Source organism: Choloepus didactylus, chromosome X (genome assembly GCF_015220235.1).
Source record: "Choloepus didactylus isolate mChoDid1 chromosome X, mChoDid1.pri, whole genome shotgun sequence".
Lineage (NCBI taxonomy): Eukaryota > Metazoa > Chordata > Mammalia > Pilosa > Megalonychidae > Choloepus > Choloepus didactylus.
Window position 1 is genome coordinate 11,815,459 of NC_051334.1, and position 16,136 is coordinate 11,831,594.

At 39.9% G+C, this 16,136-nt stretch overlaps 1 long non-coding RNA gene and 1 pseudogene across 1 annotated transcript; both read right to left on the minus strand.

Moving 5' to 3' along the window:
• Positions 1-2,550: 2,550 nt before the first annotated feature.
• LOC119523552 lies at positions 2,551-7,514 on the minus strand. The gene is made up of 3 exons (XR_005214641.1): positions 7,374-7,514; positions 6,690-6,870; positions 2,551-2,878 (listed from the first exon to the last, which is right to left on the minus strand). It is a non-coding gene; the product is annotated as an uncharacterized LOC119523552 (long non-coding RNA).
• A 3,471-nt stretch (positions 7,515-10,985) lies between these two features.
• Positions 10,986-11,472, minus strand: LOC119523551 (annotated as a pseudogene).
• Positions 11,473-16,136: the final 4,664 nt, after the last annotated feature.

Here is a 16,136-nt window from a genome sequence, read left to right on the forward strand (position 1 = left end):
TTTGGAGGGCACTTTCTGTCTTACCAGCTCACACTGCTGGACTCAGGGAGGTAGAGGCTGCTCCTGATTCACCCACAGTTGCATTCTGGTGCCCAGCATCACCCTTGGCACATAATAAATGCTCCATAAATAGTGAATACGTGAATATTTTAATCACTTTGCTATATATGCCTTTGGTAGAACTCACTGAATATGTTTTAGAAGGAGATGAAGAATGTGTAATTTGGCGAAAAATACATCTCTGGATAGATTTTAACGCTATTGATCTCAGATTACCTAATTTTCCTATCTCTACATCCCCACAAAGCCTTGCATGATGCCATGTGATGAATGAATAGTTTATTAACACCAAGTCCCAAGTTTCTAACTCAGTTCCACATGAGCAATGACTCTGTATTTATTACTTCTTTCTTCTTCTTCTCCTTCATTGTTGTCCTCTCCCCCCTCCCCCTCCCCTCCTTCCCTCCTTCCCCTCCTCTAATCAACTTCCTAACTCCGGGAGGTTATGTTTCTACTAATTTGAAATTATAAACAATTCAATGCATGTTTTCTTTGGGTCCAAAACACTGTATTTTTTTAAAGATTACTGTCTGATGGGATTTGTGAAGATATCCAACCTTTTTTCACTTGTTACTTTTCAGAAATCACCGTAAAAGACAGTCTTACATTGTGTGAGTTGAATTACAAATGAAAAATATGGTCTGACCAACATGTAAGAAAACAAGTCTATATTAACTCTAAGTTGAGGCAGAATGCTAGAAAAGAAATTCACTGAACTAGTTTACAGAAAAGACACATTCAAGTTCTGTCTCAGACACTTCCCGTGACATCTGGCTACATGGCAAACTGACAAGGCCAGAATCCCTAAAATGGAAGCTCCCCGAGAGCAAAGATTTTGTCTGTTTATTATCCTATCTATAGCACCTCTACCAGTGCACTGCTTAACAAATAATTATTGCCCAATAACTATTTGTTGCATGAATGAATAAATGAAACTTTGGGTCATTTAGCCCTTTTCATTTCAGGTTGCTGCAAAATGAGGTAATATCAAAATTCTGGCAATTTCAGAAAATTATCAGGACAGTGAAAAACATATGTTTGAAAATATTTTAAATCTAGAGAGCACTATACAAGTTTAAACCATTATTACTAGCAGTTTTCTGGTTTCCCTCTAATATCAGTAATTTGAACACCCCAGTTTCACTGGATTATTTGAGTCATCATATCTGGGTTCTTGTGCCCTATCATTTCATGAAAGATTACATATTCTTTCATTCTAATTGCACTGTAAATTTGGAATAAGATACAAGATTACAGATATTGCCAGGAACACTCATAATTTGAAAAGAGTTTATGTGTAGAAAAAAACTATTTTGATAGAGTGGCAAATTAAGAATGCAGGGAACATAGTTTCATGTGGAATATTTCAAAGGCAACAAGGAAGACGTGTATACTTAACATTGATATGACACTTTACAATTTTTTCAACATTCCGTATATACTATCTTATTTAAGTTTCTCAGCAGCCCTCTTGAATATAAATGGTATTATTTTCAACTCACAGTTGAGGACACTGGCACAGAGAGAGTAAATAAATTACTCATGTTCACACCGTTGGTAAGTGACAGAGCCTGCTCTTGAACCTGGATTTTCTGCCCCCAAATCCTTTGCAAATTCCATGATGTCATGTTGGGAAAAGACTTTCCATAGAATAGAAAGATGTAGAAAATGAAGACAGCTGGTAAATGCATGTGCATAAACACATGTGTCAATGTGGCTGGTTGGAATCACAATTTAAACCTTGATTGGGTTTTGTTGTTACGCTCTCTGGCCAGATCAAATGAATTGGGGAAGGTGAGAAGTCTCAGGTGGAAGGGATGATATCATCGCCATGGTTCAGACATAGCCCTTGTAGTTTATAACAAAAGGCACAACTGTGGGAAGCGATAAAAGCATAGAGCCCGTTGTTTGAGGAGGAAAGTCTGCTTGGTTTATGGTTTTTTAGGGGCTCTAAGTTGTTTTCAGTTTTAAAAATTGATATCCATTATCAGACCGGCAGCAGTCAACTCCTGGGGCTTTTTGCTGAAATTAGTTTTGTTACCTTAAAGAATATTGATGACATTTTAGAGTAGAACAGCCTAACAGATCCAAAATAAAAGCTTTCTAAAACAGCTTTATTCTTTAGCTTTATCAAGAGGCCAAAAAGAAATAAAAATGACTTCTGCTATTAGATGCAAAGGCTCCAGTCATTTCTATTTATACAACTGCTCAGCTTTATCTAGCATAAGGTAAAATAGAACAAAGCAGCACCGTATATCTGAGTGAGCCGTGTGTGTGTGTAATTCCTTTTGGCCTATAATTCATTTTATTTTGGTATATATATATATATATATATATATATATAAAAGTAGTTGAAGACTGTCTGGTATCTACCTCCCCCATGCTACCACTTCCCATGCCCTCTTCCCAACCCTCTCCCCCCAGAGACCCCCATTTAACCCCTCCCCCACCCCCAATTCCAAGACATCCTCTGCTTTGGATTCCTCTGTGATTATCAGGATGAATTAGTTTCATTTGTTCCTCCTCTTCCCAGGAGCATTTGCAATTAAACGACACTGTTGGGGGAAGAAATTTTCAAATGACAAACATTTGCCCCAGTGGGTTTATTTGTTACTATTGGCGAAGCTCTGCGGTAATAACAAACCTCCAAATCTCCATGGCTGGACGCAGCGAAGGGGGATACCTCATTTAGAGCACAGTCGAATGCAGGGTGGGAGCACCTCCTGCCTGCCTCTCTTCCAAGCACTGATTTAGGCACCATCAGCTTTCATTTTGCACCGCTGCAGTCTCGGAGTCCCTTGCTTCTAGCGGTGTAGACCTAGGAGAGAGAACAGAGGAAAAGGCAACCTGCTCTTAATTGCCTGGGATGGGAGGCGACACAACACTCGCACTCAAGATGAGGTGGTTAGGGCTAGTCACGTGACCATAGAGACCCATGGCAGCTGAGAAATGTGGAGAGCACAATGAGATCTGTTTGGGGGCCAGAGGGAACTTCAGGAATCCATACTTCATACTCGCAGGGAATTGCCCCTTCCACTAGTAGGCAAGCTTAAGTTTATATCAAGATTTCGGAAAAACTTTATTGTCTATCTAGTGTGAGCCATAAATTGTGCTAGGTACACATACAAAAGGAAATCGTGTGGTCTTCATCTAGAACAGCACAATTGAGTGAGGCGAGTTGACAGGTAACCCCCTAACTACAGGGAGTATGACATCTGCAACAATTGACATAGGTACACGTTACATTTGTATAGTGTGTAACTCACCAAGATTGCAGTGTGAGGGTGGGCGTCAGGGAGGACTTTACAAAGAAAGTGACCCCTTGGCCTGTGTTGGAAGGAGTTTTGCAGGCAAAGAGAAGGGAGAAAAGACCTGGGAGGCGGGGCTAACAGGGCCAACACCCCCCAAAAGCAAGTGAGAACCTGGCACGTGGAGGAAGCAATTTCAAGTTGGTAGAACATGAGGCTGGAGAGCTGGGCGGGCCCAGCTTCTAGAGGCCCTTCTTTTTAGCCGGGCCCAGATGCTTAGAGTCCTGCAAGCAAAGGAAAACCAAGGAGGGTTCATGGCAGGGAGAAGATCTGTGTGTAAGCTACTCCTGAAAGCTTAAAAAAACCTCTAACATTTATCAAGCATTTATGATGATCCATGCAGAATGGAGGACTTTATATGCATGATCATATTTCATCCTTCCAGAAACCCCAGGAAGGTTTGTCACCATCTACAGATGAGGAAACTAGAGCCACAGAGAAAGTCAGGAAATTGCCCCTCGAGGACACACAGTTAATATGTGGTGAAGCCAGGATGAAAACCCAGGCCATCTGATGCGACTCAGATCCCTCACCTAAACCATCGCTGTCCAATAGAAATAGAATGTGAATCATATGTGAAATTCTCAACTTGCTAGTAGCCACAAAAGGAAAAGTAAAAAAGAAACAGGCGAAGTTAATTTTCACATTTTTATTTAACCCAATATATCGCGAATATTAGCATTTCAACTGCTAATCAATATAAAAATTATTAATGAGATATTGTACATTACTTTTCATACTATCTTGGAAATCTGGCATGATTTCACACTTGCGGCCTAGCTCATTTCACACTTACCACATTTTAAATATACAACCATCACATGTGGCTGGTGGCTGCTGTGTGGGACAGCAGTCTCCGAGGAGGCTGATTTCTGTGGCTTTAGAAGAATGTAGTTCCATTGTGCAAAGGAAGCATAAAACTAAATGTCTGCCCCCATGCTCAGGTGATTTGTCCGTTATTATAAACATGGTAGCTCGATTTTAGGTAATTTTCCCCTCCCAAAACTTATTCAGCAAGCTCCTTTCCTCCTAAGAGAAGTACTCAGTTGTAATTAGACCTCAAATACTAAATTTGTCAAGCTGGCACTGCTAGGTGACATAATCGATTGCCATGACTTTAAAGGCCAGATGCGCTATTTGCACAGAGGAGACCACTGTCTCTCTGGCAGATAATACATTTTCTCTTCTGAGTTTGATTCTTTCAGTGATGTTACCAACCCTCAACACACTTTTGAATGCTAATGCAGAAATCCCAGCCATTACAATTAGGGCCAGCATGCTGCACTCGTGGGAGTAACATCATATACGGATAATTGAGTTTCCCAAACAAAGGATGACCCCAGTGTTTGTCCTTCACAAATATACATGGCTCCTTAGCCTAGTCGATCAAGCTGTCTAATTTGTCCTGCGGGAAGGAAGAGTTTATGTAAAACCACCTGAGAGCTTCTCTCCAGCCCCTCTGCTTTCAGATGTCTTTTACATCCATTATACACCTTTATTGAAACTCTACCCATCTGCCATTCCCATGCCAATCAGAATAACTCAGCCTTGTGCTTTGAGGCAAGAAACACATATGATAAATTTGTCTGTGGGAACAAAGTTATGATTCATACTGCCAGGGAATAAATTTTGTTGCTTTCAAAACCTACGATTTAATAAACCTTTCAGAGTTCCTTTGCTTAAGGAATCATCCTGGACCTTGGAGGTGGTGGCGGATGCACAAATGATTAAATACAGTCCCTGACTACAAGTAGGATAGCATTTGTGGGGGCTAAAAGCTTGAGCCCTGGCGTCAGACAGATTTGAGTCAGAGTGACAGCTTGTTTCTGTGACCTTAAGCAAGTTTTTAAAGTCTCTACGCCTCGGTATCTACATCTGTAAAATGGAGTTGATGATAGGACCTCCCTTGCAGGGTTGTTGTGGGAATTAAAGTATGAACTATGTAAAGAACTTAGCTTAGTAGCTGGAGGAATATAAGTGACCAATAAATATTATCTTTGTCATTGTCTTTTTCTTTCTAATGTTATTTTCTAGGGAGGAAAACAGACACGTAAACACATATCATAAGAATCATAGTGCAACAAATGCTGACTATGGTGCAATCGACACTGCAGGGAGAAGAAACTACTCATTTTGACTAGGGTTAGAGATGTTTTCATGGAAGTGGTGGCATATGCGTAGAACTTTGATGCATAAAAAGGGAAGTGAGAGGCAAGAAGAGAAGGGAAGTCTTGGCAAACTCATAGCTAGTGGAAGCATAGTACATAGTCTAGGAATAGCAATAGAAGAGTTTGGTATGTTGGGACATTGGAATTTGGCTTGAGGAATAGTTTGAACCTCAATGATGGTCTTGAACATTGGGCTAAGAAGTTTGGGATAGTCTTAATAAATGGACAGCCATTACTCATTTAGGAGAAGAGCAGTCACAATATAATGTGTGTTTTTAGAAGGATAACATGGAAGGCATTGTAGAGAACAGAACTAAGATGGAGCCCATCTGGGCAGCTCTAAGACACAGCTTGTATTTAAAATGGATCATGTGCCAGTTTGAATGTATTATGTCCCCCCAAATGCCATTATCTTTGATGTAATCTTGTGTGGGCAGACTATCAGTGTTAATTAGATTGTACTTCTTTGAGTGTTTCCATGGAGATGCGCCCCACCCAACTGTGGGTGATGACTCTGATTGGATAATTTCCATGGAGGTGTTGGCCTGCCCATTGGGTGGGTCTGAATTAAATTACTGGTGCGCTATATAAGATCAGACAGAAGGAGCGAGCTTGCTACAGCCAAGAGGGACACTGAAGAAAGCACAGGAGCTGCAGATGAGAGACAGTTTGAAGATGGCTGTTGAAAGCAGACTCTTGCTCTGGAGAAGCTGAGAGAGGACAAATATCCCAAGTGCAATGAAGAGTGACATTTTTGAGGAACTGCAGCCTAGAGAGGAACGTCCTGGCAGAAAGCCATTTTGAAACCAGAACTTTGGAGCAAATGCCAGCCACGTGCCTTCCCAGCTAACAGAGGTTTTCCAGACACCATTGGCCACCCCCTTGTACATTTGCTAAAGGTGGTTGACAAAACTGTGAGATTTGAACAATGCTATGAAGACATTTTCTCTAAAATTCTCCCTTTTTTATATTACCAGAGGAACCACATTAAGAGTTTCATCCCACTGAATTAAGGCAATGGTTCTCTACTGCTGTTCATTTCAGAATTACTGTGGTATTTTCTCAAGAGACAGATACTTAGCTCCCTACACAGGGCAACTGAATCAAATCACTGTCCTTTAAAAAGTGCCAGAGTTGGTTCAGATGTACACACCTGGTTGAGATTGACTGTGGTTAAGAATTCCATTTCCAATCATGGTGGATTAACTTGTGGAAGACCAACCCAGTGATGGAATGCCAATTCCTGAGGGATGAGAGCCAGGCCGGAAGGAAACTCGCTGAGGTTTTCCGATGCCTCCTTTGCAAGCCCTGCAGGAGTGGACCAGCACCTCCGTCTGGAATGTGAGAATTTTTGCCAATGACTGGCTCTCCAGTCTCCCAACTAAAACTGAGGCAGACTTTCATTTTCATATCCAGTTACAAAAAAATGGAAATGGCTAATCCTGAAGAAGTGACTTATTTCTCTCCACTGTATTTTAGGTAAGTACCATCAGGTAAATAAAAGCAATTCTGACATGGCCAGGGCTTCCTCTTGTTGAGGAAAACTGACATTCTAGATTAGCACATAATTTTATACATTTATTGAAAAGATATAAAATATTTTAAAGAGCACCTACTAATCAAACACTCATTGGCAATCAGGGAAAAGCAATAACAAATTTAAGATCAAGCTTATCTATAATCTTGATTAATTTAACTGTCTTCTAGAATTGAATAAAGCAAGTCACCATGAGCTTTTTCTTCCAGTGTTTCTGGGGCCAACCCAGGGCTCTGAGGTTTTAGAGCAGCGCATTGGCTTTCTCATCCCACACTACTAAACTGAGTTTTCAGAACCTACCCTCTCCTCCTGCTCACAGGAGAGGCCGAGCTACTCCTGACTTCCTTATGTCCTCTTCTCCACGCAGTAATGGCAGCGGGGGAAAACAGCAGGCCTCACTGTGACTTTCCAAGTCTCGGGTGGAGAAAGTAGATCACTCAAACCACCTCTTCTTCTTTTCTTCCAAAAGCTTACATTGGTATGCATAATTGTTATAAAGGTTAACTTCAATCAGATGCTTAAGATTATCCATTAACCACTCAAACAGGCACCTGGCTCCTTTCACAACAATTCTGTTTTTTTAAGGGCTACACCCCTTTTATATTTTTGGACACTGCTTTTGTACTTCCCTTAAAAATAACTGTTTCCAAATGAGCAGGTAAAGGCGCTGCTGAATACACTGAATGATGCAATTGGAGGTAGAAAAAACTGAGGGCTTTTTTTGCTTTGTATGACTCAATCACCCTGCAGATCACATGCATGCATGTTGGGCAGAGAAATGGCACTGGTTTGATTCATAAGCCCTGGCCTGCAATTCTGGCTCTATCATCAATTATTTGTGAAGCCGGGAGAATGGCAGTTTACCATGTGAGGCTTGATTTCCTGCATGGTAAAAATAGGGTGGTGGTGTGCCAGTCTTATTTCTAAAGGGGGAGCAACGTCTAATAGTCAACACTTCTGAGTACACTGCCCTTTTCTTGGCACTGAATTGATTCAGTCTCCTGCTTGAGGTCACAAATCTCTTGATAGCCTTCCCCCGGTACTGGGAATGTACACTTCTTCTAAGAAAATGCTACATGAGTGTTTTAAGGAAATAAAGAAACTGAGGACCATTCTTATGAAGTCAGAATTTTATATTTAATGCACTAATAATTTGCAACCTTTTCTAGAAACATAATCTGGGAACCTATATGGGATTGCAACTTCTCCAGGGGTAAAAGTGATCACGATTGGACAGTTCAGGAGCCTACACTTTGATTCAGAAACAGATCAGGTAAGTTAGCAAATTACTTCCGGTTGTATTCTCTGAAGCATCTGCCACTGCGGCTCTTTTACTACCCAGTAAAGCGTCCTAAATGCAGGAGATTGGAACAACCCATCGTTGAAAAAAACATGCCATTTTAAAGTGCTTGGAGACTGGGCATCCCAAAATGTAATGGGTATACAAATCACCTGGGGATCTTATAAAAAGGCAGATTAACAAGTAAGTCTGGGATGGTGGGAAATTCGGTATTTGCAACAAGCTCCCAGGTGAGGCCAAGGCTGCAGGTCCACAGACACCACGGTAGCATGACATTAAGGGACTGAATAAAATGCATGGTGATTTTGGATCAATTCTAATTCAGTTTGCCCAATATAAAGATAGATAGGCTGTCCGGCACTTCCAAAATACACTATCTGAGCTAACGTGAGAAGAATCCGCTTTCCAAATGATGCATCCGGGGAATGGCAGGTTTCAGCTTTAAATATTCATGACGTGTCTTCCTCTTGCTTCTTTCAAGAGTTTTGACATTTACTTAAGCAATTACTGTCGCTTTCCAAAGGTGGCCCATATTTTTGTCCTTTGTAAATCCCCCTTTGTTATTATTCCAAGAGTGGGGACGGAACAAAGGCATGAAAGAAGCAAGAGGAAGACACGTCATGAATATTTAAAGCTGAAACCTGCCATTCCCCGGATGCATCATTTGGAAAGCGGATTCTTCTCACGTTAGCTCAGATAGTGTATTTTGGAAGTGCCGGACAGCCTATCTATCGGGTTTGCCAGGTGGTTTCTGCACATATCCGGAATTAATCTCCACGGCCCATCAGAGTGCAGCCAACTTCATTTAATCAAGGGAAGAAGCAGGAAGGGAGACAGGGACTGGGAGAAGAGATTGAGAGCCTGATGGCCATGGCAACTTATACTGATCAGACAAAACAAAGAAAACCTCGTCTTTCCACTCTAGTCGTCTTAGAACTGCAGTGCCAGAATTGTAATGTGTTTTGCTAAATCCGTGGCAAAGAGTTGTTTCCTAGATGTACAGATTGACATGTTAGCTTCATATATTCTTTGTCTCCCGAGACTGTCTGTATTACAAAATATTTCAGTACCGACAAATTGTCTTTCTCCCTTTTCATGAGTCCATTTGGGAGTTGAGTTGTGGGAGATGCTTAAAGGGAAGGGAGGTGAAACATGCTCCTAATTGTGCTCAGATCCCTAAGTATGAGAAATGGCACTGGTTTGATTCATAAGCCCCGGCCTGCAATTCTGGCTCTATCATCAATTATTTGTGAAGCCAGGAGAATGGCAGTTTACCATGTGAGGCTTGATTTCCTGCATGGTAAAAATAGGGTGGTGGTGTGCCAGTCTTATTTCTAAAGGGGGAGCAACGTCTAATAGTCAACACTTCTGAGTACACTGCCCTTTTCTTGGCACTGAATGTCAAAACTCTTGAAAGAAGAGTCACTCTGGTGGGCACTCTTACGCACAATTTAGACAACCCTTTTTAGGTTCTAAAGAATTGGGGTAGCTGGTGGTAGATACCTGAAACTATCAAACTACAACCCAGAACCCATGAATCTCGAAGACAATCGTATAAAAATGGAGCTTATGAGGGGTGACAATGGGAGTGGGAAAGCCATAAGGACCACACTCCCCTTTGTCTAGTTTATGGATGGATGAGTAGAAAAATAGGGGAAGGAAACAAGCAAACAAACAAAGGCACCCAGTGTTCTTTTTTACTTTAATTGCTCTTTTTCACTTTAATTATTATTCTTGTTATTTTTGTGTGTGTGCTAATGAAGGTGTCAGGGATTGGTTTAGGTGATGAATGTACAACTATGTAATGGTACTGTGAACAATTGAATGTACGATTTGTTTTGTATGACTGCGTGGTATGTGAATATATCTCAATAAAATGAATATTTAAATAAAAAAAACTCTACTGTAATGTTCAATTTACTAATGTTTGCATGATATTCATAAATGAGATTGGTCTGTAGTTTCCTTTCAGGAGTGCAGCTGTCCTTATCTAATTTTCATATCAGGGTTAAGATAGTCTCTTGGAAATAAATTTGCATATTTTTCTTTTTCTTAGCTTTGGAACAGTTTAATAGAATATATATTACCTTTTTATTAAAGGTATGACAGCCCTAATGCATAGAATGATCTGGGCATAATGCCTGTTGTAAAGGAAGGGAGAATTTTGACATTTTTTCAAGATGTATTTTATGGTCTAGTCAATCTTTTAAACTCTACTTGGGTCAAATTTTATAACTTTCATTTTCCTAGAAAAATGTTCCAATCATGCAGATTTTCAAAGCTCTTGACATATATAACTGTGTCATTCTCTTACATGTTTTCCAACACCTTGGACAAAGCATAATTTGAAAATATGTATCTTATTCCCACCAGCTATTGCATCAGAAAAATACCTGGACTTAGGGAGACTGACAACCTGTCCAGGTGTGGGAAAAACTGGGTCTCAGTCTCTTTACATGTTCTATTCTTTTAGTGTACTTGCTCTAAGCACAGTCAGAGGTGGCCAGGATGATGCGTACAGAAGGAACCCAAAGCCTCCTTGCCCCAAATTCCAAATTCTTTTTTTTTAAATTTTTACAATCCACAAGTCTTTTATTTCTTTTTTACACCTTTTATGCCATGAATTCATAGGGAATAGGCTCCAGTAGATCAGGCTCCTTTCCATTGGTTCTCACAAAGTGTGCTTCTCTGGGTGGAGCAGGCTGGTGCTTCAGTTGAACCCAGGTACCTTTCTCTTTGGCCTTCTTTTTTTTCTGATCATTTTTCTTCACACACTTCAAGAAGCTATCTCGGCTCTTAGAGTGCTTAATATGCTCAATATGTACATTAATGCTCTTGGCAAGAATCTTGCCCTTCACTTGTTTGTTTACAATGATACCAACAGCATGCTGGGTAACATTGTAGACTCTTCCCAGTTTTGCCATGGTAACATTTGTGAGGCATTCCTTTTCGAACAGTGCCCATTCCCTTGATGTCTACAAAATCACCTTTCTTTTAGATTCGCATATACGTGGCCCAAGGAACAACTCCATGTTTTCTAAAAGGCCTAGAAAACATATAGCGGGTGCCTCTCCTCTTTCCCTTTGTGTTCGTCATTTTGGCGAATTAGTGCAAGATGGCGGTTCCGGCCGAAAGGAAGCCTTGCCCCAAATTCTTTATCACTTCTTGATCATCATAACCAGGAAACCCACCAATGATTCATTTCTTTAGATTAAAACTTTGGAGGCCACAGAAAAAGTGTTCTATGAAAGGGATGTCACATTCTCCATTGTACCTTATCACAAGTTTGTTCAGCCCTAACAGACCCCTGGACACCTAAGTGGGATATACACCTATGAGTTTCAAATACAAATGGGCTCCAGTGCTTATCCTTGAGAAATATATGAATGCCTAATGTTGAATTCCAGACTTTGTATTCTAGGTTTTGCTTCCATGCCAGGCAACCCACACCTAATTTCTGCCTCACATCCACTGCCTGTTTGCTGTTGAGTATTGTACTCTGGATTGTGATCTTTGGTGGACTAAGGCATAATCCCTCAGCAGGAAAGTACAGATTACCCATGCTAGACCCAGACTTGAGGGTGAATGGATGTCCATTGACCACAGATGAGCCAGGAAAAAATTAATTAACAGGTAAGTAATGAACAGCCCAATAACAGGGCCATCAGCATGCATTGAACCAACGGCTTGGAAACTCAGGTGTTCATTACCCTTGAAATTTTTAATGACTAAGATACATCTTCATTGCATTTTGGCATCCATCTACTACCCTATTATAAACTGAGAGTTTGGTTAGGACTACTTAATAGTGAACCTAATGAAACTAAGAAGTTAGTTTCCCTTAATTAAAAAATAGAGTCTGGGGATGGTACTACATAGGGAATTTCACTAAGAGCTAGCAGTCTGAAATTCAAATAGCCATGTTTAGCTCTCTCCATGCATTGGTTTCATTTGCTCTAAGATTGAGCATAATAAATATTGATCCCTTTACCACACAGGGATTTTTTTTGGAGGTGTAATGAGCTGCTTTTGTAAAGCTCCTTAGAGAAAGCTACTGGTAAGATACAGCACTTCAAAATGCATGGAGAAAGAAATCAATCACAGTCTTATCAAATAAGACTGGTCCACAGTCACGCACATCACCTCTTAGTATCCTGAGGAAAATCAAGGAAGCGTTAAAGACTTGATTCCCTTTTCCCCATTAGTCCCAAGAAGAGAGCTGCAGGGAAATCACAGAGTAGAAATGTCAGCAGAGACCACAGCCAGGGACTGATGACATCTCTGCTGTGAATGCTAATGCCTTGCCTAGATGTTTGCATATGGGGAAAGGAGAGGGCTGCATTTATTACATCCATGCCCCTCTACACCTCTGAATGATATGGAACTGTGCAGCCCCAGCTTCAGTTGAGTTTCTAGAAAGAAGGCTGCCTGCTAGTTGACTTTCAATCAAAGCCAAATTGGTTCAGTGAGTCACGTGAGCTATATTTTGGTATTCTCTTCCAAACGTTTCAGCAAGTCTCCAGGCTTGTTTCTATTTCACAAAATTTAAAGCTTGCACACCTACTATATTAGCTTCGATGTGTATTTCACAACATTCAGAAGGGGCTGACCAATGGATATAAGTCTTTCTAACTTCTGCCTCACAAATTAAACCCTTGCTTTGTAACACGGCCTGGATCAACGCGTCCCTAATTTTAATGTGCACACAAATTGCATGGGGATGGCAAGAAAAGCAGTCTGACCTCGTGGTTCTGGTGTGAGGCTCGAGACTTTGCATTTCTAACCAGCTCCTAGGTGATGTCTAAACTACTAGTCCACAGACCACGGTACAAATAGCAAGGCTAGATTGCCACACAGAGGTGCTGACTAGTCTTAAATGTCTTAGAATATAAAAAAGGAAGCAAATGTAAAGGAAAAACAGAAAGCAACAAGGCAATGAGGGAAAAATGGGGAGGTTCAGATTTTCAGACAGTATCTGATTGGTTCAATAAAGGAACACCCAATAATTCACTACCAGGCAAAACACTCCAAACTGGAGGTATGTGCTGTTATGGGCTTGCATGTTTACTCATTTAAACAATGTACAAGAAGAAAACAGAACTGTTGAGATAAGCAATAAATGTTCTGAACATGCATTCCATTTCAGTTCTCAGATGGATAGAGATTTTCACTCTTTCAGGATTCCTCAGGTAATGAGAAAAAACTCCCGAAGTGTGACATAAATGGCCTTCAAGAGGCATTAGTGTTTAAAAAAAATCCTTTACTTTAAGGTTATTGGAAAGAAAGGGAGCATTTCAAATTAGCAGTGAGGGGAATAGCAAGCTGTGAGGCAGAATTTTCCTTCTCATGTGGGTCAGTTGATGAACTATGCAAGTTCATCTAAAATCGTCTAAATGGTCAAAGGCATGAGGGTGCATCTCAGTGTTGACTTGCTTCTTGGAAGGAGCTGTTAGAAGGAATCTTCCTGCTCTGTTTCTTTGAGGTGAGAAGAGGACTCTTGGATGGATGTGGAAGGGGAAATTAGAGTCTCTTCAACCTTGAGTGAAGGTATAATACTGGAATCCTCAGGTATGATAGAAAATGAGTACCAGGCAAAGAGTCAGAGGATCTGAGTTCCAGAACCAATGCAAGAATTAAGTAGTTGTTGGACCTTGGGCAACAGCTCTGAGTACATGTCCTCCTTTGAGAGGATGTGTCTAGGTTAGCATCTTCTAAAGCATGGCAAGATGTTAATCAGAGTTATGTGGAAAAATGCTGTTTGTGGTCAAATTAGGTAGGCAAATATTGGATTAAATACACCTAAACAGGTTTCATTACTTGCAAGCTTTTTGGATCCTTTAAGGAGAGCCTCTGGGATTATGGAGAGCAGTGTCTCCCAAACTTATCTGACTGTGGAACCCTTTTTCAATGACCACCTCACAGGATCAGTGTTCCATGGAAGTTACTTTGGGAAATGCAGTTGCTTTTTAAGGTTACTCTCAGTTTTAACACAATACCATCTTACTACCAAAGTTAAATTAGGGATATCCAGAAATCTACTGGAATAAAAAATTTTAATGAAAGAAAAAGAGACTAATGCTATTTTCAATTTGTTCCTGTTTTAGTTTGATAAATTCTATTTAAAAATGACCTCTTGATCTAATCTCAAAGTCAATGCACTTTCATTGTAGAATTTGATTTGAAGGATAGAGAAGAGCACAAAGAAGTTCCCATTATTAAACGAGTCTCAACCATTAATATTTTCATAGGGATTCTTTGAGAAGTCAAAGTATTTGCTAAATTAATTTTATTTTTTAATCCTTAAATCAAGATTTTAATCTCCCATTTAGCAGGTCTCATGTTCCAGTTTGCACCTGGCCATGTCACTTTGAAGTTTGGCCTATTTTTTTTAACAAGGTCCTTAACACATACACAATTTTTCCAAAATAAGGTGGAACACTGAAGCATAAAAATATCCTCAAAATGAAAGGTAATAAGTTGCAAGGTAGAAAAATTAGCATCATCATTAATTTCGATATATTATTCTTATTACAATACTCTAAGGCTGAATTTGCATTATACCTGAATATTCTCTGACAGAGGCATCCAATTTATTTGTATATTTATACCCTATCTTGTTCCAGAAATGATTTATGATGGTTGTCTACCTAAGTGTCTTTAAATTGACTTCAAGAATTAAAACTCATTGGCTTTAAGATATTGAAAACCCATAGCATCTTAAATATCTCAGAGGGTAGGAGATGATGACCTTCATTTTATAGATTCTTCAGAATAGCAAGATTAATCATAATACCTGAATAATAGTCTTCACATTGGGTGCTTTCACTGAAAAGGATAGAACAAATTCTAGGAGGTTTAGTTTACAACCCTGCCTAGAAAAATGAGAGATATACAAAATTACCTCTAGAGTTGCCTTCCAACTTGAATGAATCCTTCCAATGGAAAAACAAGTTATTCAAGGAAGAAATAATGTTGCTTTTTTCCTTTAAAATTGCACAGTCATTATTTACTGAGAGACCTATATTACAAAGTCATATTACTGATATTTAAGAGACAAATTGCAGGTTTTTTTGACTGAAAAGGAGTTTTACTGACTTTCTACAATTAGGGGATCAAAAGAAGGTTTTGCAATTCCAGTCTTCCTTTGCCAGCTGCTCATGTTTTGATTGTAAATATCAAAATATGTTTTCCTTTAGCACTCTTCAAAAAAAAACCAGAATGTAAGAATTAGGGGGTAGTAATAGTTCAGCTGGTTTGCCATCAGCTGAGAACCCCCAGACCGCTTAAGGATGAATGATCAGGTTCTCATCCTAAGGAACTTTATTTTTCATAATTGATGCTGAGTATGTATTGCTGCCACTGTTCATTTAATTACTTTTTGTTCTGATCAAACACATTAATGAAAAGAGTCCTAATAAATCATGTGCAGAACAGTAAAGCACTTAATTAACATGTGTTGTCCTGATTGATGGTGACAGAAAACCATAGCAATGCTCAAGAGGCTCATAAGGACACCTTCAACCGACATGATATCTTGAACAGATACAAGGCTGAGTGCATAAGAGATGGAGGCTCTTCTCTTTTAAGAGCTCGCTGTGACTACTACAGATCACCATGTGATTACAGTCCTCTTTCTTCTCTTTGACTCAAAGGCTCAGCGCTCCTCATTGGAAGGATGTCAACAGACAAATGCTAGGGAAGTATGTTATTGTATAGAATATAGGTATTCTGCTATGCATTTTCAAAGATGTCTTATTTAACTC